General features: G+C 35.8%; 1 long non-coding RNA gene across 1 annotated transcript; it reads right to left on the bottom strand.

Moving 5' to 3' along the window:
- Positions 1–844: 844 nt before the first annotated feature.
- Positions 845–23,806, bottom strand: LOC309627404. Its single transcript, XR_014243727.1, has 2 exons — positions 19,218–23,806; positions 845–19,108 (listed from the first exon to the last, which is right to left on the bottom strand). It is a non-coding gene; the product is annotated as an uncharacterized lncRNA (long non-coding RNA).
- Positions 23,807–26,061: the final 2,255 nt, after the last annotated feature.

Below are 26,061 nucleotides of genomic sequence, written 5' to 3' on the forward strand. Positions count from 1 at the left end.
TTTTTATCATAAATGGGTGTTGAATTTTGTCAAAAGTTTTTTCTGCCTCTATTGAGATGATCATATGTTATTTATTCTTCAATTTGTTAAAATGGTGTATCACATTGATTTGCATATATTGAAAAATCCTTGCATCCCTATGATAAATCCCACTTGATCATGGTGTATGATCCTTTTAATGTGCTGTTGGATTCGGTTTGCTAGTATTTTGTTGAGAGGTTTTGTGTATCTGTTCATCAGTGATATTGGCCTGTAATTTTCTTCTCTTGTGATATCTTTGTCTGGTTTTGGTATCAGGCTGATGGTGGCCTCTTAGAATGAGCTTGGGAGTGTTCCTCCCTCTGCAATTTTTGGAAGAGTTTGAGAAGGATAGTTGTTAGCTCTTCTCTAAATGTTTGATAGATTCAACTGTGAAGCCCACTGGTGCTGGACTTTTGTTTCTTGGAAGATTTTTAATTACAGTTTTAATTTCATTACTTGTGATTGGTGTGTTCATATTTTTGATTTCTTCTTGGTTCAGTCTTGGAAGGTTGTACTTTTCTAAGAATTTGTCCATTTCTTCCAGGTTGTCCATTTTATTGGCATATTGTTGCTTATAGTAGTCACTTATGATCCTTTGTATTTCTGAGGTGTCAGTTGTAACTTCCTTTTTATTTCTAATTTTATTGATTTGAATCCTCTCCTTTTTTTCTTGATGAGTCTGGCTGAGTGTTTATCAATTTTGTTTATCTTCTCAAAGAACCAGCTTTTAGTTTCATTGATCTTTGTTATTGTTTTCTTCATTTCTATTTCATTTATTCTGCTCTAATCTTTATAATTTCTTTCCTTTTACTAACTTTGGGTATTTTTGTTGTTCTTCTTCTTCTTTCTCTAGTTGCTTTAGGTGTAAGGTTAGGTAGTTTATTTGGGATTTTTCTTGTTTCTTGAGGTAGGATTGTATTGCTATAAACTTCCCTCTTAGAACTGCTTTTGCTGTATCCCATAGGTTTTGGGTCATTGTGTTTTCATTGCCATTTGTTTCTAGGTATTTTTTAAGTTCCTCTTTGATTTCTTCAGTGATCTCTTGGTTACTTAGTAGCATATTTTTAGCCTCCAGGTGTTTTTATGTTTTTTTATAGTTTTTTTCCTGTAATTGATTTCAAATCTTATAGTGTTGTGGTCAGAAAAGATGCTTGATACGATTTCAATTTTCTTAATTTACCAAGCCTTCATTTGTGACCACAGATGTGATCTATCCTGGACAATGTTCCATGTGCACTTGACAAGAAAGTGTATTCTGCTGCTTTCAGATGGAATGTTCTATAAATATAAGTTAAGTCTTTGTGGTTTAATGTGTCATTTAAGGCTTGTATTTCCTTATTAATTTTCTGTCTGGATGATCTATCCATGGGTGTAAGTGGAGTGTTAAAGTCCTCCACTATTATTGTGTTACTGTCGATTTCCCCTTTTATGGCTGTTAGCATTTGTCCTATCTATTGAGGTGCTCCTATGTTGGGGGCATAAATATTTATAATTGTTATATCTTCTTGGATTGATCCCTTGATCATTATGTAGTGTCCTTCCTTGTCTCTTGTAATATTCTTTATTTTAATATCTATTTTGTCTGATATGAGTATTGCTACTTCAGCCTTCTTTTGATTTCCATTTGTATGGAAAATCTTTTTCCAACCCCTTGCTTTCAATCTTTATGTGTCCCTAGGTCTGAAGTGGGTCTCTTGTAGACAGCATATATATGGGTCTTGTTTTTATATCCATTCAGCCAGTCTGTGTCTTTTGGTTGGAGCATTAATCCATTTATATTTAAGGTAATTATCGATATGTATGTTCCTATTATCATTTTCTTAATTCTTTTGTGTTTGTTTTTGTGGGTGTTTTTCTTCTCTTCTGTTTCCTGCCTAGAGAATTTCCTTTTACATTTGTTGTAAAGCTGGTTTGGTGGTGCTGAATCCTCTTAGCTTTTGCTTGTCTGTAAAGCTTTTGGTTTCTCTGTCAAATCTGAATGAGATCCTTGCTGGGTAGACTAGTAATCTTGGTTGTAGGTTTTTTCCTTTCATCACTTTAAATATATCCTGCCACTCCCTTCTGGCCTGCAGAGTTTCTGCTGAAAAATCATATGATGAACTTATGGGGATTCCCTTGTATGTTGTTTGCTGCTTTTCCCTTGCTGCTTTTAATATTTTTTCTTTGTATTTAATTTTTGTTAGTGTGGTTAATATGTATCTCAGCATGCTTCTCCTTTGGTTTATCCTGTATGGGACTTTCTGTGCTTCCTGGACTTGGGTGACTATTTCCTTTCCCATATTAGGGAAGTTTTTGACTATAATCTCTTGAACTAGTTTCTCAAACCATTTCTCTTTCTCTTCTTCTGGGACTCCTATAATTTGTATGTTGGTGCGTTAAATGTTGTCTCAGAGGTCTCTGAGACAGTCCTTATTTCTTTTCATTCTTTTTTCTTGACTCTGCTCCGTAACAGTTATTTCCACCATTCTATCATCCAGCTCACTTATCTCTTCTTCTGCCTCTGTTATTCTGCTATTGATTCCTTCTAGTGTATTTTTCATATCAGTTGTTGTGTTGTTCATCAGTGATTGTTTTTTCTTTCGTTCTTTTAGGTCCTTCCTTGTTAAACATTTCTTGTTCAACAACAAGAAATCTTCACAATCCATGCCTCCATTCCATTTCTGAGATCTTGGATCATCTTTACTATCATTACTCTGAATTCTTTTTCAGGTTGATTGACTATTTCCTCTTCCTTCATTTGGTCTTGAGGGTTTCTACCTTGCTCCTTCATCTGCCACATAATTCTCTGTTGTCTCATTTTGTCTAACTTACTGTGTTTATGGTCTCCTTTCTGCAGGCTGCAGGGTCATAGTGCCTCTTGCCTCTGTTTTCTGCCTCCTGGTGGGTGAGATTGGTCCAGGGGCTTGTGTATGCTTCCTGGTGGGAGGGACAGGTGTCTGAGCTGTGGTGGGTGGAGCTGAGTCTTTTCCCTCTGATTTTCAGGGCTGTGTCAGGTGGTGTGTTTTGGGGTGTCCATGAGCTTAGTATGACTTTAGGCAGCCTGTCTGCTGATGTGTGAGGCTGTGTTCCTGTCTTGCTGGTTGTTTGGCATGAGATATCCAGCACTGGAGGCTGCAGGCAGTTGGGTGGAGCCAGGTCTTAGTGTCGAGATGGATACCTCTAGGTAGGTCTCTGGACCTGCTGTGAGCACTGTGGGGCCAGCTCAGACTCCAACCTGGCCCAACTCCCACGTGTACTTGTCCCCAAAATCCACAGCTGCTAAAGCTAGACCAGTCTCAGTTGTGGGAACACTCATTGTCTCTTCAGATATTCTACTGATGCAGGATTTACCAAGCCAACTGCAGGGATTTAATCCTAGGCTTGTGCAACTGCATGGAGAGATTTCCGTCCTCTTCCTTAGTCACACCGCCCCTGGGGCTCAGCTTTGATTTTGGCCCCACCTCTGCATGTGTGCCACCTTCAGGCATCTGTTCCCTGCCTGGGCGAGAGGGAGCAAAAGCAGAGGCTGATTGGGGCACACTTACTCACTCAGGCCATGGAGGGGTACAGTGGTCACAGCTGGGGTGTGCACAAAGTGCCTGTGGCAGCGGAGACCAGCAGGCAGTTGCAGCAGACTGGGGCATGCTTGCTCTGGTGGGAGTCCCTCCCAGTGCTTGCAGAGGCAGTGGCTGGCGTGTGGGGGCAGTGGCAGCCCTGCCCCTTGTGCACAATTCAACAGTGGTGCCTTGCTTCTATGGTGTCCTGGGCTTCTCCCACAAACTTTCCCTGCTGTGGAGCTCCTTACTCCTGTCCCTTCAGGCTGTCTTTTCATAGCTAACAGCTGTCCCCTCCCTGGGTCCATGCTCCAAAACCCACTTTCCAGACCGAGTCCCCCTCTGCAACAGGAGACACACGACTCAGGCTGGGGTGTTCAGGACTGCGGCACAGACCACGTGTGCAGTTCTTACTTTGTCCTGCCTTCCACAGACCATCTGCTGCGTTCCCTTTTGATGCCCCGAAGGTCCCTTTCTGTCTCAGCTGATATCCGCACCGTGAGGGGGTTTTTCTGAGTGGGGGAAGCTCTCCTCACTTTCAGATTCCTGCCAGCATTGCTGGTCCCTTTTTTGAGTCCTCTTTTTTCTTTCTTTCATCTTACCCAGTTGCGAGGGGATTTTTCTTGTCCTTTTCAGTGTCTGAAGTCTTCCACTGACGTTCAGCAGGTGCTATGTGAGAACTGTTCCATTTGTAGATATATTCTTGATGTACCTGTGAGGAGAGATGAATTCTGTGTCCTCCTATTCCACCACCTTGACTCCTCCCCCTGCATCCCATAGTTTTGGGATTGTAGTATTTTCATGTTCGTTTGCTTCTAGGTTTTTTTTTAATTTCCTCTTTGACTTATTCAGTAATCCATTGATTGTTTAGTAGCATATTGTTTTGCCTCCACATGTCTGTGCTGTTTGCAGCTTTTTTCTTGTACTTGATTTCTAATCTCATAACATTGTGGCTGATGTAGAAGAAGCACTGTATCACAGTCACCAAGAGATCAACAGTAAATATGGCACAGTTATTTTAGAAGAAAAAGAGCCTAAAGATATGAAAGAAATTTTGTTGCAATAGTAAATCTTTTTGTAAGGTGATTAAAATAATTTATATTCATCACTATTAATATGAGTTATTATATGTGTTATACAGAAAAGAATATTGTATTTAAAATAAGTTAAATAACACACTCAAGGTCACACAGCAAGTAAAAATTGGAGCCAGTATTGGAAAACAATTGGGTCCATGTCCAAGGTCTCTCTTTTTATCCTTATATTAGATAATTTGTCATAACACATTAGAATTGTTCTATACTTCCCTGGCATATATAACGCATAGTTTTAATATTAAAATTTTAATCTCATTGTTAAAATTCTATACTACATGTATTGCAAAAAATGTGGATTGTGCATTAGTGTTAAATTTATATTAATATGCATTGTGAGCCTAAGCAAATGGAAAAATCAATAAATGCCAGTGACATACTATGCACTCTACAAGGCAAGATTAGGCAATATTTACACCATACCAACCACCCTGTGGGGAGGAAATCTAAGCCAATATATGACTGATGCTTAGTGAACATAAAATGGATTATAAATTTTTAAAGAAGCATTTTGAATTATAAGAATATTCAGTAGAAAATCATGGGGCATATGGCTAACAGTGAAAGGTAAATTCTTACATTTGTATATTTAGGGTTGGACTGGATACAGATAAGAACTGCAGCAGAAATACAGGCCCCCAGCTTTCCCAAAGGTCTTAGAAAATTATTTTCAAATTCTGTATTTCAGGAATCCCTTCTCAAAATAACCTTTCTCCACCTAACCTCTGTCACTAATGCTTCACAGTGTTGAGTAAAGGAGCAGAATTTTATTCTATCATCATGGGTATGAGAGAGTATAGGGTAAGAACAGAGTCCCTGGAGTTTAGGTTGTCTGGATTAAACAAAGTTGCACTGTTTACTAACTGTGTTACTCTGGGCAACTTACCTCAATCATCTGTGCCTCAGTTTTCCGGTGGGCTGAAAATGGCATGGTAATAATATGTGTCTCATAGATATTATCTCATTAATGCTATATTAAGAAACCTCAGAGAAATTTAAACGACTTAAATTTTCATATTAGCATGAATTAATTTTGGGAATTACTTTTCTGTGAGCAAGTTTTGCTCAGAGAAAACGCAAGAGTCAGAAGTGAAAACTTTTGTTTCTGAAGTTAGAGATTAGAGGAACATTTAGCACAGAATGGATCCTAAAGATGCTAAAAGGGAAATACATACATACATATGTAGTTACACAGTTGTTGCCTAACAAGCAACCACAGAATTACAGTGGCATACAATAGTAAATACTTATTTCTTGCATATTTGTGTAGGTTAAATGATCTTGATTGGGCCTGGTTGGATTCTACTGAGTTTAACTGGACTCTCTCTTGCGTCTACAAATGCTGGGGATTTAGTTCTAGTCTGGATTTGGCTGGGGTACCATACCTGGAGCACCATGTTTAACTCCTCCTATGACCTGGTGGCTAGCTCAAGTATGTTTTTTTCATGGAGTTGGCAGAAGTGCAAGAGAGGAAGCCAGATCTCACAAGTGCTCTGTCACATCACATCCACTGAGCTTCTCATCGGTCAAAGCAGGTGTAGTGGATTGAATAGTGTCCCTAAAAAATATGTCCACATCCCAGAACCTGTGACCATGAGCTTATTTGATAAAAGCATCTTGCAGATGTAATTGTTAAGGAAGTCAAGATGAGATCATCCTGGATTATTGTGCTAGACCCTAAATCCAGTGACAAGGGTACTTATACGAGAGAGAAGAGAGGCAGACCTAGACACAGAAGAGAAAGCCATGTGAAGACAAAGGCAGATATTAGAATTAGGCAGCAACAAATCATGAAATGTCTGCAACCACTACCAGCTGTGGAAGAGTCAAGGAATGATTCTTCCTTAGAGCCACTGGAGGCTGTGTGACCCTGCTGATATAGTGATTTTGGACCTTTGCCATGCAGAACTTGAGATAATACATTTTTGTTGTTCTAAGCCACCAAGTTTGTGGCTATATTACCACAATGACACTAACTCAAAATGTGTTAGTTGCCACACTAACTCATTTTGTGCCGTTAGTTTTGTACAGCCCTATAAAACTAACATAACAGGTAACATTTTTGAACTTAGATTCAACTAGTTAGGAGAGTAAAGCACTGTTCACAGTGAACAGGGACTGCAACATTGCATGGAAAAAGGCTGGATACAGAGAGGTTTGAAAAACTGAGGTAATTAGTTCAATCCATCACATGTACTAGGACTCAGTGCTCACTCCCAAAGAAACAGAGAAGGCTCATGGCAGTTTTGTTTTCTAAGAAGTTCTATGAAACATTAAAAATAAACCACTATCCTATACTCAGATGTTATATCACTTGATACTATTTTGATGCATTATGTGTTTGGTGAAAGACTTAAGGGGGGCCCCTATAATCCCTACCTGCTGGTGATCACATGTTTGTTTTTAACCTTAACCTCTTTGAATGTGGGTGGGATCTGTGGCTTGTTTCTAACCAATAGAAAATGGCAAAGGTGATGACATGTTACTCCCACAATTATGTTACCATATAAAAGACTTCATCTTGCCAGCAGACTTGCTCTAGAGATTTCTCCCTTGCTGGCTTTGAGGAAATAAGCATCCCTGTTAGGAAGCTCACAGGCAAGTTGCTGAGGGTGGCCTCTGGGACCTGAGGGAAGCCTCCATCCATCAGCCTGCAAGAGGCCAGGGGAGTTATACAGCCTCATGGAAATGAATTCTGCCAACAACCTGAGTGAGTGAGCTTGGAAATGAATTTCTCCTTGTTGAGCCTCTAGATGAGAACACAGTTTGGATGACACTTATGGCAACCTTGTGACATCCTAGCAGAGGGCCCAGCTAAGCTGAGCCTAGATTCCTGACTCACAGAAACAGTGAGAAACTAAATGTGCACTATTTTAAGCATCTAAGACTGTAATAATTTATTAAACAGAAATAAATAAATAATATAACATGAAAAAGGGCACTTTCAAACTTATTAATCATATGTTATTCTCAATATTTAGTGAATAAATCCAACATAAGCCACAGTTCTAGGATCTCTTTATTTCTAAATCTGGCACAATAATTTAAATGAAAGGGACAGTGACAAACTTTGTGGGTATACAGGAAAGGATCATTGTAGTACGATATTAGAAAACTGCATACTGTGAGGAAAGGGGTTTATTTAGGCTAGTGACCAAAAGGGTTGGATGAAAAGATTAGCTCTCTTCAAAAACCTGGAGAGTTTTCAGATGGAAGACGGTACTAGACTCATTTTGCACTGCTCTGTATCGCAGTCATGACTAACAAGTGGAGATTATAAAAATGCAGTTAACTTTCTAAGTCACTGGATGCGGGTAATTAGAGAACTGGCTACCTGGTAGAATGGTGAGTTTTGTGTTCCTGGTGAAATTTAAGCAAAGGTTGAATGAAACCCTGTCCCTCATTATGTGGAAAAAGGTAGGTAGATAGATAGATAGATAGATAGATAGATAGATAGATAGATAGATAGATATGCATTATTACATAGATAAAGTCTATTGCCCAAGTTTTTCCTCTACTTTCTTCCTTGAGTCCTAAAAAATTTCAAGTGTTTTTTTCATACCAACATCTTGCCTTGCTGATGAAAGTACTACAAGTGGTGTAAACTGCTTTGCTAAAAGCATCGGAAGCACACTATGTACCACAGCAGGAATATGTGATAGCCCCTTTATCAATCAATCCCATTCCTCTCAGTGGCTGATATATTTCTTTTCTAGACTAATTTGTTTGTTGGGTGATGAGTGAATTACAAGCAGCACACGTTGGAATGCTTACTCTATCAAAACAGAAGTCAGCTGCTTTCTACAGCAATGGCTCATGCCAGCTGGCTAAAGAATGGCATTGGTTCCAGCTGTGTTTTGATGCTACACATTTCATGCTTTACAGTCCAATCAGATGCACTGGCACTGAATGAAATGGGTCCAGAAAATACAAGAAAGCATGAAATGAATAGAAAAAGACGATAATGTTATGTAGTGAAATAAATTCTAGTCAGGATTCAGTTAATTGATCACATTACAGACAGATATTCATAGTTAATATTGTGAAAGCATTATTTCAGTTTCTATAAAGTCTTTCATATGTAGATATCAGTTACATATATATGTGTGTGTGTATTTAAGTGTATATACATATATATATACAGATGTCCATGAACAAGTTGTGTTCATAAAAAATGAAAAGATGTCATCTTTGGATTTAAGTTTCACTTGTCTCATTTGAATTTTGCAAATACTTTTTGTATTTTTTATTTAGGATTTAAATAATGCATTCAAATTTTAATTTGTTTAATCTTATAAAAACAGAGTGACTCTTTTAGATTTTTGAGTAAGTAAATATTAATATAAAGCATATATGTTCACCAAATCTCAACTCTCAGTTCCCTAATGTTTCATTCATTTATTCAAATACTGAGCACTTACTATCTGCCCAGAACTGTGGACATAAGGTGAATATGTTATAACCATTACTCTTAGGAAATAACAAGCTGAGAAGAAGCAAAGGAATAAATACTAATAATATGTGATAGGTGCTAGAATAGAGATTTTCACTATATGGCAAAGGCTCAAGGAGGGAATAATCGACTCTCTCTGATGGGACTGGTGAAAGTTGTTTAGAGAAAATAAAGTTTTGTCATGCCCTTGAGCATGAATAACTGACCAGGGAGAGAAAAGAAGAGAGGCAGGAAGAGATGCAGGCCAAGGAGGCAGCAGAACAAATGTTTAGAGGTCACAGTCATTTAGAGGTAGGTAGAGTGAGTGAAATGGTATGTCTACTTGCCCAGGGAGAACTTTTGATGTAGTTCTGAATAAAGTGGAGAAAGATGGAATATGAATGGGAAGGGAGGAGAGAACAGAAAAAAGATGAAAGAAAGAGGAAGAATAAATAGACTATACTAGAATGTGAGCAAGTGGAAATGAAGAGAACTAAGATAGAAGGGGGAGAAGAGTCAGACAGGTGTACAGAGGTAAAAAAAAAATTTCTCACTTTCATGAGGCATTTTCTGCAATTATGATAAAAGAGCTATGTAGTCATATGTTTTGTATTGTGACTATATTTTTATGTGGTCTTTTTATATTAAAATTGAGTCACTAGAAAAAGAACACCTTGTAACTTCTAGGCTTAATTTGATAGTATCCCCTACTCATATTTTAGGATTTTCAAGGGAACTTTTAAGAGCTCTGTTATTTATCGTTAATGTTTAGCCATCCATCCATTCATTTACTCCTCTATTATATAATGTCATCAATTCATTTACAAATGTTTTATGAGCCCCACTGAATCTAGGAATAACGCCAGATGCTAGCAACATGTCAGTGAACAAAATGGTCCAAGACTTTGCCTTCTAACTAAATTGCCTTTTCTAACTAAAATGATAGCAGACTTATTAAGAAGATGCAAATTAAGAGCACAAAATTTCAGATATTTTTGCTTGCCATTTAGAATTGTCATCACTTCTTGTTGTATTTACTTTTATGGGCACTGGCTCTTACTTTACCTCTGAAGAGTTCTGCTTTGGCCAAAATGACCACATTCCATCTTTGTGAATGTAAATTCAGACATTTGTAGAAGATGGCTTTGTGTGTTGATTCCCTTTGTGATTTATTTTGGACCACTTTGCCAAGGCCTTTAATTGAGTAAAATTGTTATCCCTTTATTTACCTAGTTATAATAATCAGTACCCTTAATTTTTAAGCCAACTTTTCCACATAAGCTGCCACAGGTGGGTAATGGCAACTGAAAAGCTATAGAAAGGTGGGAGTAATTATTATGACCTGCTTGTTATCAGAACAAATTCTATTACTCCTCAGAGAAAGTCCTGCCAATCCAGCAACATCTCTTTCCCACTGGGAGGGTAAAGTTCCTCATCCTTTTTTCCTGCCTCACATTTACTCTTGCAGCTGCATTATTGGCCAGACCTGATGTTTTTCTCCTGACTGCCAAATGGTTAAGAAACCACAAGCAGGCTGTTTCCTTTTCTCGAGGCAAAATTACCATACACAAACATCCGACTCAGGATAAGTCAATTACCTTGGTCAATTGATTTACAATTTAACTGGGGCAAGGTTTTGATAGAGATATTAAAAGGGAATAAATTTATAACACTGACATAAAGCCCAGAATTCACTGCTTCTGCCAAGAGCAGCCACATTCTACACTCCACCGGGCAGGTTAATTCAGCCTTTGGCTTATTGGATTTTTTCTTTTCCAACAGTTTCACATATGTTTTTGGGGTTTAAGTAACCTTCTGCTTAAGGCCCCATGTCTCCAGTAGAGTAGAGCCTTGTGTATATGACAGCAGCAGATCCACAGTCAGCTGGGTGTGCTCTGGAATCATATTACCCCATCTCTTCCTTTGATTCCTCCTGTTCTCCAGTAGGTGGTAGACAAACAGTACGGTGACTACTTATTTAAGCTGCCAGAAAATGTGGGAATAGGAACCAGGGCATGTTTTTCCCCAGGCAAGAAACAGATCAGGATGTATTAGGCTGTTGCTGCTTTCTTCCTAACTCTTGTTCTGGCCATCAAATCGCCTTTTAAAAGTAATGTATCAAGTCACATTTCTGTAAAACATTACAAAGCCTGGTCCAGAAGCATTATTTAAAAAAAAATATGTTGTAATAATAAAAGTAGAAAATAAGTGGTTTTCTTGCAGATTTTTTTTTTTTTTTAATGGTTCTGGGAAAGGTTCTGGAAGAGGTTCTTGATTTTCTAGATACTTTGAGAAAATCAAGTAAAAGAGACACAATGCTACACAATAAACTGCAAGCTACTGTAGACCAGGTCCTTTTTCTAGAATCTTATCTGTATTCAGCAGAAGTTAACAATGCATGACAGAAAGAAGATGCTTAGTAAATTTATGTCAAGTTTATCTCCTAAATTTTCTTGCTAGGATTTGAGAGAGAGAGGAAAGAGAGTAGGGGAAGACAGAGAAAGAAAGAAAGAGAGAGTGAGGGGAGAGAGAGAGAAGTAGGCATGGCATTTGGGGAATGTGATCATGGATTGTCCTTAAACTAAACTTTACAGTATTACTATGGAGCACAGAACTTTAAAATTGTTCAAACTGGTGACAGATCTTATTCTCATGGGGAAAAAAAATAGGGTCACGCTCTTCTTATTAAGAAGAGTAAAACAAATCAAACCACTACCTTTTTGGTTAACACATTACATTAAAAGAATCTTGCTTGATATTGTATATTAAATCATGTAACTTTAAATTACTTGAGAATATAAGGAATAAGTATCTGAAAAATTTTTTAAATCAAATATTTAAATAATACACAAAGATGAAGTTTGATAACTCTAAAAATATTCCCCTACATTGTGCTATCTTTTTCTGTAATCAAGGTTAACTAAAAAGTCTTATTTAAAATATAATTATTAAAACTCAAAAACAAAACAAGCAATAATTGGCTTGGCCATGGCCATTCTTTGACTGCCTGTGTAGAGATGTGCCCTGTATTTCAAACCTTTAACCTCTATTCACAGTCCTCATGTCAGTTACTTGATTCCTACCTACTTCTTTGTATCCAAATTTAACCTTAATTCACAGGTTTGCTTATGTCTTTAAACCCTATTTCTACACATGGATCCACCCCACAGTTTAAATACCTATATTTTATTCTTGGCCTTATGTGACCTGAGAATTTTCTTGCAAATATTATGCACTTAATAATGCCCTATTACATTAAATTGTATTGATTTTATTTCTGTCCATGCTGTCTTACAAAATTGGACCTGAGTCCGTCTTATCTTCTCACCTTATCTTTTCTTTTGATTGTTAACTGATATTCTAGAATGTGACCTGACTTTGTCTTCAGGACTTATAGTACCTCCATAGCAAATTTAAATGTTCCACCCATTTGTTTAGGTTCTCTAGTCTGTATCCACACTATTTATTCCATCTCTAAGATATGCCACACCACCTTTCCCCAAATGCTGTTAAGTCCATGATCCATATGCCACAAATCAGGATATATAAATGAGAAATGATCCTGTTTGAACTTAACTTTGGCCAGTCATAATGGAGACAGATTTAAAGACAGGGAGTTTCCTTAAGACACTTAAATAAGATACTTAAGATACTCGGTTTTCCTTAGTAAAAGCGGGGCATTCTTTAATAGCCTAGTGTTCAATTTATCCTGCTTCTTGTTCTAATGGACATATAAGGACCTCACCTTGACAGAGGGAAGGAAAGTAATGTAGATGACTTAAGAGCAATGGCATCTGTGGCAACAGGATTGAGGGTGACTATGTTGAAATTTACTGAGCCTTGTGATCCTAGAAAACACCAGGATTAATGAAACTCTGTCACCTTTTCATGTTCCCAGCCATGGCTTACTATAAAAAGAAGCACTCTTCTCCATATGACTTAGATAAAATTCACAAATGTCTCCTTTGCTTACCTATAACAAGACCAGACAGAGATATGAAACTTCCCATTCATTGCCTTATAAATGATTAGCTGAACTGCTTTGGTTCCACTGATTAGTCAGAACTAAATGCTTGTCAACTGAACTTTGGTTAAGATTCTCTACCATCCTCCATATCCCTGAACTTTGACCCCCTCTCAGCCTAAACATATAGCAACCCTTCCATAAGACCCTCTTGAGAGTAGGCTGGCTTTCAGTGTAAAACAGTCACTGACCCACCATCCAATCACACCATCCTTCCTCATACCACATTCCCAAACCCAGTTTTGTAGTCTTTAATACTCTTCTTTGTAAAGCAAAAGCCCCTTTCTATCTATCTTTGCAATGCTGGCAAATCTCTTGGTCAGAACATTCTCCCTATTGCAATAAACTCTCTCCTCCTATTCCTAGAGTTCCTTTCCCCTGTTTTGCAATAAGCCTTTCCTAAGGAGAGATAAGTCTCTCCTTATCTAGGTCCTGAATTTGTCCTTTATTTGACATTTTCTGGTGCTTGGACTGAGATCGGGCCTCACCTATGGACTCCCACCATCCCCTCATAGGTTATGGTACCTTGTGGGTCCTTTAACTCCTCTGCTGCTAGGTGATTCTCAGATCCTTCATTGAGTTCAATTCTCAAACCAGTGTGCCAGACATATTGTCTGTTGTAGCATGGTAAGGAGTTATTTTAATTTTTTCAGGCAAAGAGATTATGTTTTTACCCTTCTCTGAAGCCTCTTCTGCTTTTCCTAGGTTCCCCATACCTGAGGACTGTGCAAGGCATTTCCTCCTTTCCTTTGACCTCAGAGATTTCCTACGGGGTTCCCTTGGCTCTCTGCCCCAGGGATTGTGTGAGGAAATTAATCAAGTAGAATTCTCCCCTAGGTTCTTAACAGATTTTTTTTTTTTTCATTTCTCTCTTCGGTGTAAATCCCACGGGTAACTCTCACTCTATTTGGCTCCTTCCCTCCTCTGCTTCCACTGACTGTATGCTTTGCTATTACGGCACTAATTCAATCTAGTATCACCCAGTAATGGTAAACTTTTACCAAAGGCAATTTAGAACTCAAATAGCATCTTAGGGAAACTTGGGATATCCCCACACTGGCTCATCTAAGCCTCTCTCTTCCCATCACCCCTCCCTTCTCCCTCCCTCTCTTCTATCTTCCATCTTTCCTAAAACTACCTTGAATCCTTTTATCTGACCCTTTTAACACCTCAACCTACTCCACCCCTCTATCCACCCTTACCAGACCTTTCCCTTCCCACTCCAGCCTCTCAATTCCCTAATGTCATTTAAGTCCTCTTCTCCTATTCAACCATCAGAGGCCGAAACAGGTGGTTGGAAACAAGCTAGATGTTTTACCCACTCAGATGGGCTTTGGAGACACCCAGATGGCCCTTTGGTTTCTCCTCAGTTCTTTGTCTATATTCTCCATAAGAGAATCATCATGGCAAATGAACTCTTAATGGTTTTTCTCAGCAGTTACTGGTCAGGAGCAGGTAAAATCAACTTGTGTCATCTTCCAGAAAAACATTCCTTGTAAAAATGTAAAGGTGAGGAAAGAAAGAGTCAGCTCTTCCATATAAACTAGTAAATTTTGTATTTTCTCTTGTTTATGACTGAAACATAGCTAAGATTTTTAAACTGAAACTCAAGCTCTCTATTTTTGTCTGTATGTCTGTATATGTGCACATGTAGTATATTCCTACCTTCAGAGAGTATTACCAAATTATATCATATAAACCCTATCAATGAGCTCTATTAAATAGCACTTACATAAACTTAAAATCCCCAGAAAGTAATGAAATTTAACTTACTCTGAAAATTTTTATTCCAACAATTAGGTTGTGGAGTATGTTAGCTTGCAGATAGTTTTCAAGATTTTTCAGTAATTTAAAACAGACTTATGCTAAATTAAGTATACACAGCATGTAGGATATGTTTTTATTAAAGAAAAAAAAGCATATTTTTTTCCCTAAAGTAAATTAACTATTTATTCCAGAATGAGAAAGATGTTAAGTGTAGAAAAATAGCCAAATGAATATGGAAGTTATACAGGGTTTGCAAAAAGGGAATTTTATTTGTCATGGTAAATGTTAGCTAAGTTTTCATGGGTTTATTCTCAAGATTTTAAAATGAGATTAAATATGAAATATTATACTCATAAAAAATTGATTTTTGTTTTCTCTCTGTTAAAATTTTCTTAGATTATTGGTCTCCTCTTAATAAGAGTTTGACAAAAAAAGATTTTCTTTACCTTCTGAGTTATTTGCCTGGAAGGTAAAGATTCTGTGTCTTATCAAAATAGTTTCCAGTGCTTTATGTTGACTTTATCATGTCCTTGATTATTTAGAAGAACAAAGTCTTTGCACTTTGAAAAAGAAGCTAATGTTTTTTGTTTTTTGATTTTTTACCATTATGTTACCTCTTTATTTACTTTTAAAGTCTTTTACTGTCACTTTGGTAATCCAATTTAACAACTTTTGTCATTTTGCATTCCCAAAATCAAATCTTAACTATTTTTTGCACCTAATACTGTCTTTGAGATTTCCTAGAGGACCCCTGGAAAATCACAGAGGATCTGTTCTTCTACTTTGTAAAAAGAGGTGCTAAAAATGATTAGGTTTATTTGATATGTTATGAGATACATGGGAAGTGTCATCATATCAGAAGAGATGCTTAACCTTCTTTAGGTTAAATTTGTGTGTGTAAAATATTGTTAAATATAAACATTTCAGAAACTGTATGACGTTCCTAGAGATATGGCAATGTCCTTGCTGGTCATGATGTTTTTATTTATCAGAGTCCTGATGCTGCTTTGCCTGATATTAGTCAACAGTATAGTGTTATCAATCATAATTTCAGTTTTTTAAAAAATGTTGTACACCATAGAAACAACAAATTTCCTTGTTAATTGCCTTATTTTTGTAATAAACTTCCATCAGTCATTTTAAAACTTTAGTAATCTGCAGAGAGTTTTACTCTGATATCTCCGCGATTGTGCTTGTAATCAACCATAGGCCGGAGTGCTTCCTCTTCAACAAAAAAGGGCTTTGTCAGAGACCCATGGTAAGGACTATGCCAGGTAATTTTGGGCACAGGTTTCTGATGACACTGCTTAAACAACTTTGAGATCCTACCACCGGATGGAGTGAGAATTTCTAGAATTCTGATTGAGAAGCTGATGGATTCATTAGACTGCCAACCCAAGATGGTTGAAACAAGAATTAATTGCACAGGACTAAAAGAACTGATGAGGGATGATTATGGGTTTCTTTTGGAATATTGCTGATGTTCAATTTTCCAGAAAAAAGAAACTTTTCTTTTCTCTTAAGCTATTTATAGCTTATAAGAATTTAATATACTATGCTTTTTGTAAATGAGAATAAAACATTTGTGCTTTTCTCCCTGCCTGATCCCTCCAGAATTTGGAATTTCTTATATTCTTATTTACATGGCAATATAATTATTTGTATGGGTTCAACAAGGATCTGGACTCCTTGTTAACTGAACATAATTGGAAACATTGGTTATGTAACAAAGGCTTTGAGAGGAATGTCGTATTTAAGAATGATACTTGATTCAGATATGACTAGACACTTTAAAAGAACTAATAAGGTTGGCGTCATGGAGTAAGTGCTTACAAATTCCCTTGGAAAACTGGCCTGATGCCCGGTTTACAGACTTCACAGTCTTATAGATGATTAAGGAAATTAACTCCCTGGCAGGTTGAGGGCTTGTAGGATATTTTGAGTTCATTAAGAAGAAAGGAATTTATCAAAATCAGTAGGTACTACAGGAAAAATTTCCTGGTAAGTTCTTGGCTTGACTTCCTAGCCTCAGGAGACTTAAAAACCCAATCTGAGATTCTTTATGAAAACGTCCCACAAAAAAAATTTATAAAAGCCTGTATATTAAATTACCATTCTTGTAGTACTTATGTAAATAATCAGGCCAAATCTAATGAAATCAGCCTTATTTTGTGATCAAAAATAATCTTTCTTTGGTATTATCTTTGATCAAAATGGAGGTGACTAGAAAGAGAAATTTTGTATGTCATTGGAAAAACTACAGTACATCCTAGTGGATTATCAGAGTCTGGCCCTATTTATTGTTTTTGAGCTATTTTTCCCCTCTATGTAATTTTCAGGTAACTGATAGCTATGAAAAAAAAAAAGTGTTACCTACTTATTAATTGAATTGAATTCTGTTATCTTGGACAGTGTCAATCCTTACCAAAATTTCAAATCTTCCAGTTCCTTTTAATATCTGGCAACAACTCTCCAAACAAACATATCCAACTTTTCTCCTTCCTCCTAACTTAATGACACTGAGAACTAAAATCTGACAGCCTAAATCCTCATTGGAACTTTATGTTGCCTGTTGCTCAACTTTTCCCCCAGATCTGAAGATTGTGACATAAGGCCCAATGACTTGACATATACCTGAAAGGACTCATCACTGCAGCTGACCATGTGTGGGCTGGATTTTTCCCTGGAATAGCTGCTGCCTGGGTCACTGAGGCAGTCTGTTAAATTCTCAGGTCATGCACGCCCTTATATTCCATGGCTGTGGAAAATATCACTAAGAGCTTCAACCTCTTAGCTTTAAGAACTCAACAAGCAGTGCTGCATAATAAAAATATTTTAAGCCACTAACCTCTTGAACTTTAATAAAAACTTTTGTTAATATTTCTATTTGCATTTTAGGCATCCCTCTATTAAGATGAACAAAATAACCGGCATTTGTCACCACTTCTTAGTAGATGGCTCAACTGATTTTTCAGAAACAATGTCAACAGGAATCTTCAGGAAACTATTTCTTAGACTCTACTTTGCCCCACTTGAGAGATCTGTGACCCCTCTGAGTTGTTAAGCAATTAGTACATATCATTAGGTTTGAAAAAAAGGAGGGACTGGCGAAGTTGGAGTTTATCCAAGCCCTGTGACTCTGGAAAACAGGGAAGGTTAATGAAATCCCCTTACCCTTTTATGTTTGGAAATGGCTTACTGAAAATAAACACTCTTCCTCTTATGACTTAGATAAGGCTCAAGGGTGCCCCCTTGTTTACCTATGACAAAGCCAGACTCAGACCTATAAATACCCTTTCTTTGCTTCATAAATGAATAGCTGAACTGTGTTGTCCTTATTGATCAATCAAAACAAAATCCCTGTTAACCAAACTTTGGTCAAATTCCTTTCCTCTCTCAGAGCCCTGAATTTTGACTCACTCTCAGTCTGAACCAGCATACAACCTCTCCTTAATTACCTACCACTTCCACAAGAACAGGCTGACTTCAAGGTAAATCATTCTCTGGTCTACTACCCCATCATGCCACCATTGCTCATCTCACTTCCTCAAATCTGGTTCTTTCTAGACTTGGTAACTCCTCCTTATTTAAAAAAAAGAAAAAAAAAAAAAGGCCTTTTCTTTTCTGCCTAACCATTAAGAATCTTCTACATCTCATGGTCAGTTGGGCAGTGCATTTCCCCTATTACAATAATCCCTTGTCTGACTCTTGCAATCATCCTTTGCAGTATAGTTTCTCCTTACTTAAGTCTAGAGGTTTTTTTAATTTGAAAAAGGAAATGTAATATCAACTAATATTAGGATTGTATATGGCTTCAAATTGACCTGGCCCAATGGCTTTTGAAGTTGTTTTAACTGCAAAATTCTTTGAACAAATAGTGAATACAGGACTTCAGTGTGTAGAATATGCAGTAGAGACTAATCATATGTGGACTTTAGGTTCCAAATCAGCAAAAAAAAAGTGAATTTTGAATAATCAAAATTATCATAAAAATCACTTATGAAAGTCTGTTCTTCACCTCAACACATAATTTCTTAATAAACAACAGAGACAAATTTTCCCATATCATTGGATAAGTACTATTTCTTTGTGCACTAGTGGTTGGCTTTAATTGAAAAGCCATATAAAAATATATATTTTTTCAAATTCTGGAATCACACTTGCTGTAAGATACCACAGAATAAACAGTACACAGAAACCTAGAAAAATAACCTTGATCAGTATCTCCCATTTCACTCTGGGTATGTGCTCATGACTACCTAAAATCTAATTTTTAAGAAGCTAAATGCATGTTGAGGTGGCAAAGCTGTTTTGTTGAAATGAGGGTGATAGGTTTACAGCCTCACCCACTAAACTTTCTGGCTTCCCCTTAACTCCTAAGAACCCCTAAATTCTATTAAGCATTAATTCATATTCTCTAATCTAGCACAGCCCCCATTCAATAATCTGACACTATATTTCAAATCTGGACACAGAAAGCATTCTCACTGCTCCATGAGCACACGTATTCAGTTCATGTGTTACCTTTCTGAAGTCACATGAGCTTTATTACATATAAAACTCTTACATTGGTGCTGCTTTGGGGCCTGTTGAAAACTGCTTTAAACAAGGCTTGGAATTGTCAGGTTATTCTGAGGAAAGCCAAGAGCCCTCAGAATAAGAAATAGGTAGAGGCTATATTGCTCCTTTTGCATATCTTGCTTGCTAGGAGTTGACATACTATGTTGAAAATAAGATTTTTTAGAATTTTAAATTTTTTTAAAAATTCTGTTAAAATAACAAACATTAATTAAAAACCAAAACAAAAACAGCTGCTTCATCTTTTGATATAAACTTAAGGAAGTCCCTGCTTTCTGCCCATAGCATGGTGACAAGCAATTTTCATTAGGCTGAAGTTCCAGGGCCCTGAACAAAAGAAACTCAGAACCTAGAACATCACTCAGAAGGCTATTACTGGTCTCACTGAACTCATACGCTGTTTGTAAACTGGGACCTGGATCATCTTTCTAGTAAATCTTATAACAATATAGTCTTACCAGTGGAAAATAGTTTCTAACATCCCTGCCATTATGCCATGTAGTAAATTCCTAGACACAGATGTAGATCATGATATTTAAACTTTTGCCTATCTATCCTGAACTAAGACACCTGAATAGGTCTTTCAGAAACTATCTAGCCATTCCTGAATTGTATCCTGATTAGGATGCTTCAAATGCTGATTTCCCTAGTGTATAGAATAAAGCTTATTTATTCAGAATTATTTGAAAGTGACCCAGACACAGTCAAAACAACAGGCCCAAGGAAAAAGTTAACAGATGTCCCAAATGCCATAGAATTATTTTAGCAACCATAGAAGCATAGATTTAAATTATATTTAGAAAAACATTTAGTCTAATTCTTTCATTTATTGACTTGGTTATAATCAAACATACAGTCTTCCCTAGAGTAAGGTATGACGCCTAAGTACCAAGAACTTCTTTCCAGGAATCATCCAATACATAGGTTAAATATCTTGTTTCTCACACCTTGTTTTCACCCTCAAAAACCTATAGGTGGGTTTTTCTTTAATTCCAGAATTAATTTGTAAGAAAATTTCAAATTTTTGTAAAATAAATGAATGGAAATTGTGATAAAAAATTACAAGCTTACCTCCACATTTCTCACTAGTAAAATGATCCTTTAAGAGTCTGAATGAGCTTTCAAGAATTTTTCCCAGTCTTTTGCAAAGGATTAACCATTTGTAAGAAAAAACCATAATGTTGGCATATTATATTTTATGAGTAATTAAATTTTCATTTTTTTCTTACCTTGTTTGGACATTTAATTTACCCTCTATTTTTGATTTGTTACCATTTATATTTTATATTCACAAGTTATTATATGATTTCTGAATATTGTATATTTGCTCCCATTGGGTTCAGGAGTAAATATCAAGGATACTTTGTTGATTAAGTGACGTGAACATTAGTTTCTATCAAATAAATAGCTCATTTTAACTTAGCGTTATGTTGTTTCATATTTTATATTCCACTGCAAGAATTAAGAAAAAAAAAAAAAAAGAATTAAGAAAATAATTTCTTAATAGCTAAAATAGCTCTCTTAAATATATAGATGTTGATTATTCTAAAACGTCAAAAATTTCTATGAAATTTTCAAAATATTTTGTACTAAGAGAATAGCAAATGCTACAATTTGGAGCTGGGGGGAATAACGTAGTCTCTAACACGTCTCATGAACGCTGTTTATTCCTAAGTAAACATGATTAAAACAAATTTATGAATATTTTAACATTTATAATGCAGTGATGTTTTGATCTGTGAGCACAAAAAATTTCAGTGCTTGATAAGGCAAATATTGCCTGGGAGACAATATTTTTTTTCTTTTCCTATATTCATTATTCATTATCAGATATGTAAGATCAGCATGCTTTGAGAGGGCTCATCATAAAGTGTCAAGGCACTAGGTAACAAATCAATGGCTGTTTAAATGACTGTTTTTCCCTGAGGGAAAATATATCTTGGTTTGGAGACCTAACTTCATTATGCTTCAGTACATACTGAGTGAAAAACACTATTTCTGTCATTAATGTGTTTATAAAAGCTTTTCGTTGTCTGCCCTGAAAAGTCATTCAGTTGAATGTTTTTTTTTTTTATGATGTATTGTCTGGCAGTAAAAGCTAATGCACTCAGGAGCATTTGTAGACTTTCAAATTTTTACTAAATTTTTGAAGAGGAATACATCTAACTATATTATTAATTATTATGAATTATTATCATACATTAACCAGACATGGATATGAATTCAATTTTTTAAAATGAAAAACACCAGTCTCTCCTCATACAGATTTCACACTGTTCAAGGAGAGTTTTCAGCAGTTTAATTTCACTACAAGGTGATCACTGCTGTTTGATATTTTCAAACTCTGCTGAGTTTTCCTGTCCATTATTTTGTTTCTATACAGATATTTCCAGAGAGAGTAGCAAAACAGTTAATATTTGAGCTACTACTGCTACCATATTTTACCTGTAATAAATAAGGTAGACTTTTAAAAATTTTTTGTTAATTAATATTATCAACACTTAAAATATATTGGCTTTTTGTAGCTATTTGTAGTTATACACTCTGTCACTTTAAAATATTTCAATATATACAATTACACATTAAAGTGTGTGTTATCTTAGAGCCTATTAAAATATTCTGAAACCGTGTCTACAATCTACACAAAGATAGAAATCACTAAAGTTTCAGATTCTTGTGTTTAATTGGAAAGGATATGTAGCATATGTAAAAAATTAATGAAGAGAAACCTCAGTTAAAGTTGGGAGACCTTCACCGCTTGCAATGATAACAGAGCTCAACAGGAAGAAGAAAGACTCTTTTTTCCCCCGGCAAGGACTCAGCCAGTGAAAAGCCATAGACTCTGTTTACTCTAGCTCTCCCAACCTCCTTTTCCTTTCTATAAAAGCGTTCTCCTTCTCTTGCCCTTTGGGAACTTGCATGTGACTCACCATGGTTGCAGACACTGAATTACAGTTCTTTGCTGATCCCGTTTCTATCTTTGCTGGACAAATATCTGCCAGATTATTTATTCAGGTCAACACATATTAAGGAACATATATGAAGTGTCAGATACATAATATTAAATATTATATTTTAAAGGTATTTTCATTCTTAGTAGGTTTAAGGCACTTAGTGAACCATGTTATACTAGATAAACCCTTCTTAATATGTATGGCACTCATACACACGTCTTTGTGATACAATTTCAAGACCACAATATATTAATCACTTGTTGCTTTGGTCACCTGATTGGAATAGATGTTTTCTCAAACCATGAAGCGTTAGGAAAGGGGAGAGCATGCACTCTGTTGTGGAAGCAAGTGCCACTGAGCATGAAAGCTCAGGATTCTTTTTTTTTTAAATTAATTAATTAATTTTTTAAACATCTTTATTGGAGTATAATTGCTTTACAATGGTGTGTTAGTTTCTGCTGTATAACAAAGTGAATCAGCTATACATAAACATAAATCCCCATATCTCCTCCCTCTTTTGTCTCCCTCCCACACTCCCTATCCCATCCCTCTATGTGGACACAAAGCATGGAAGCTCAGGATTCTTATTTGCTGTAATGGGGAACTTTTCTGTGGTTGGTTGCCCTAGGGCTGTTGTTTTTCATATCCTGTCTGTGATTGGCTATATGCAAATGAGAAAACCCTAAGACGTTAATCATTGGTTTGATTAGTGCTGATGCTGACTCTGCTACCCACACCTATCTTGCTGTGTTTTGAATATGCAATTTAGAGAACCCCAATATACTGGCACAGAAAAATGCCCTAACCAGGATGTAGGTAGCTCTCCTGAGTTGGAATTGAAGAGGTGCTGTCACCAGAACTGGAATTAAAGCTAAAATTCATGTACTCTCATGCTCTAAGAGTGAGGGGTAATTAGAGTTTAAAATATTCTTTTTCAGTAGTTGCCCTTTATAATCTCTAAGCCTATTACTTGATTTCTACATACTTAACCTAAGCACATTATGTCTGGAAAGAGGAACCTACCTACATTTCTTTTCCCAATTAGTTTGTAAATTCCCTGACTGCTGAGGGCTGATCTAATGTTGCTTTTATACCATTCTGTTTAATCAACATAATTTATCAAGGAATATCATGTTAACTGATGTATGGTTTGGCCAATATCTTTTTGTCATGTGTTATATTATAGATTTTCTTATATTAGCCATGTTAAGGATGTATCTGTTTTGATTCACATTATCTTTTATTATATTAAAGGCTCAGTCTTAATAGTATTATTTTGGGAAGACCAAAGAACTTCTGCCATGACAGACTAAAGATTATAAACCCAAGGACAACATCAAAAAGCTATATATTTTAAGTTTAATCTTCATTATCATAATTCATTTTCTAACTTTAAAAAATTTGAGCCAAACACATATATATGGAATCTAAGGAAAAAAAAAAAAAAAGGTCATGAAGAACCTAGTGGCAAGATGGGAATAAAGACACAGACCTACTAAAGAATGGACTTGAGGATATGGGGAGGGGGAGGGGTGAGATGTGACAGGGTGAGAGAGTGTCATGGACATATATACACTACCAAATGTAAAATAGATAGCTAGTGGGAAGCAGCTGCATAGCACAGGGAGATCAGCTCGGTGCTTTGTGACCGCCTGGGGGGGTGGGATGGGGAGGGTGGGAGGGAGGGAGATGCGGGAGGGAGGAGATATGGGAACGTGTGTATATGTGTAGCTGATTCGCTTTGTTATAAAGCAGAGGCTAACACACCATTGTGAAGCAATTATACTTCAATAAAGATGTTTAAAAATAATAATAATAAAATTAAAAAATATATTAAAAAAAAAAATTTTGAGCCATATTTCTATCTTGCATTTTTCAGATATTTGAACACAGTAATAAGTACACATACACATTTTTAGAATTCTTGTAAGATGATTAAATGTAATCAGATGGATAATGAAAAGCTGCCTAATTTATTCTTCATGGCATTTGAGAATTTAGAGATTTTTAAGGATTAATGTATATAAATTCTGGATGAGACAATCATCTTTGCATCCATCTTTCTTTTGATCCTATAGAAATCTTAAAATTCGATAAATATTTAAAATATACTGTGAATGAGTCAGCTCTCATAGTGAATACTCAAGTCACCTCACATTTATTTATATACAAAATCTCACCTCTGACATTTTATGGAGATAGAAATTTATATGAAAGCAGCCATCTGTATTTAACACACAATATTTGCGAGGCAGTATTCTAGGTAATATCACATATTATCTTCACTAAAGTTCTGTAAGTCAAGTATTTTAGTGACAATTTACACTTTAAAAACAGTTTCGGAGATGTTAATACAGTTTTCAATGTTACATAGAAACTAGTGAAGATAGAATTTTTGTTCAAGTTTAAAACTCAAATAATTTATAATAAGATATACATTTTATCTCACAAGTAGATTATAAGCTAATGTTTTTAGAATGTGATCTTATCCAGTTTCCCATCTGTATGACATCAGTAATGAGCAAAGTATTATGCAAATAATCGGGGCCTCAGATAAGGAATTAAAAAAAAAACAACTTTGTTTACTGAAGATTTCCAGAATATGAGCTCCATGAAGTCAAGGCCTTGTTTTGTTTCTGTTTTGCTCCATATGCATAAAACATGGCCTAGTACATATTAGGTACTTGATAAATATTTATTTCAAGAATGAGTAAGGCCTAATTTCTAAGGAATCGAAGTTGGAAAATTCTTTTTAAGCTTTTAGTCATTGACTTCTCCAAGATTAAGATTTATGGTAGAAATATTACGTATATCCACAGTTCTAGATATATTTGCATATTTAATCTCATTTAATCTTCACAATTATGTGAGAGCAAATATAGGATTCAACATTTTACAGGGGAGAAAACTCAGTATCAGATAAGAGAAGTGAATTTCCTAGATCTCTTACACATAACAAAGCTGCATCCATTACAGTCTTGCTTGTCAAAACATCACTGTTGTCATCTTTCTTGAAGTCAAAAGTTTGAATACTGTATTATTTCAAATATACATTTGCTATCCTCACATCTGCCTAAAATATTTTCGACTATAATGCCTATTTCTTTTTTTGCAATATTTTTTTATTCAATACTTTGAATACTTTGATTAACCTTTGAACCTTCAAAAATAGATTATATTGATCGTACTTAAAAAGTTTCTGAACGTTGACCAGTGTGCATGTAGTTGTCAAGAAGGCTTTTCTAATTGTACACCTTTTCATTCCCTAGGCAACCTCAAAATAAAGTGTCGTTTCTGCATTTCCAGTCACGGAAGTAACATACCAACCACATAACTGACATTAAAGTGATATATACATATATATTTACATATATACAATAAAGTTTTATATATATGAATTTTATGTTTATATAATATATAAATATATAAATCCATAACATATAATTATATATAAAAATTTACATATTATACTTATATATAAATATAAACTTATATATAAATATAAAATATATATGACATATTTGTATATAAGACTTTATGTATATACATATACATATGTGGGTGTAGAAAAATATATATATAAACATATATATAAATATAATTTACAAATATATAAAACATATATATAAATATATAAAACTTTAATGCCCAATAGTAA

Source organism: Balaenoptera borealis (assembly GCF_965194805.1).
Source record: "Balaenoptera borealis genome assembly, chromosome: 4".
Taxonomy (NCBI): Eukaryota; Metazoa; Chordata; class Mammalia; order Artiodactyla; family Balaenopteridae; genus Balaenoptera; species Balaenoptera borealis.